Below are 1057 nucleotides of genomic sequence, written 5' to 3' on the forward strand. Positions count from 1 at the left end.
ACTACACTTAAGGATGTACCATTTTCTGGGAAGGATCATGAGGATGCTTACAAGCACCTAGATGAGGTCAATGACATCGCATATTATTTCAATGTCCCAAATGTTCCTAGAGAGACTGTTTTGTTAAGGATGCTTCCCGTTACTTTTAAGGGGGCTGCCAAATATTGGTTGAAAGCACTTCCGCCCCGTGTAATTACTACTTGGGAACAAATGCGTGAGCAATTCCTAGAAAAATTCTACCCACCATCAAATATATCTCAACTCAAGAAGGCAATAGCCAACTTTGAGCAATAACCGAGTGAGTCGCTTTATGAGGCATGGGAGCGGTATAAAGGGCTACTAAGAAACTGACCTCAAAATGACCTTAACATACAACAAGAAGTGTCTATCTTTTATGACGGGGTGAATGTCATGACAAGGAAACTCCTAAATTCTCAACGACCACTTACGATGAACAATCTGACTGAAGTAAAGGAGTTGATTGAAGAGTTCTCGAAGAATTCTGGTGAGTACCATAATCCAAGACATGATGGAGTTAAAGGAATTGAGGGAGGAAATTCTGAAGACATGGTTGTTGTACTAGCTATGCTTGACACCATCGACAGGAGAATGACCAAGATGGACCAATCAATTCATGTTGTTAGAGTTGGTTGTGAGAGATGTAATGGTCCGCACTTAACAAAAGATTCACACTTGGATGAACAAGGAAATAGAAAGGTGCAAGTTTTCTACTCGAGTGGGGATAAGTATGATGAAAATTGGAGGAAACCAAAGGAGTGGTTACCATATGACGAATATAAGAAGTTGAAAGAAGAAAAATATAGGCAGACTAACCAAGGCTTCTACCAAAAATAACAACTACCTCCTGAAAAGAAGGTTGATCTAGAGTCTATGTTACATAGATTTATGGAGGCTTCCGAAAAAAGACACGATGAGACAGATGCAATGATAAGGGAACATAAAAATATCATGAAGGAACAACAAGCCTTGCTAAGAAATCACCAAGCATCAATCCAAAATATTGAAGTCAAACTAGGTCAACTAACTACTTTTGTAC

At 39.2% G+C, this 1057-nt stretch overlaps 1 non-coding gene across 1 annotated transcript; it reads right to left on the reverse strand.

Annotated features, from left to right (window-relative positions):
- Positions 1 to 258: 258 nt before the first annotated feature.
- Positions 259 to 365, reverse strand: LOC111917325 (small nucleolar RNA R71). The gene has a single exon (XR_002858858.1). It is a non-coding gene; the product is annotated as a small nucleolar RNA R71 (small nucleolar RNA).
- Positions 366 to 1057: the final 692 nt, after the last annotated feature.

This window comes from Lactuca sativa, chromosome 3, assembly GCF_002870075.4.
Source record: "Lactuca sativa cultivar Salinas chromosome 3, Lsat_Salinas_v11, whole genome shotgun sequence".
NCBI lineage: Eukaryota > Viridiplantae > Streptophyta > Magnoliopsida > Asterales > Asteraceae > Lactuca > Lactuca sativa.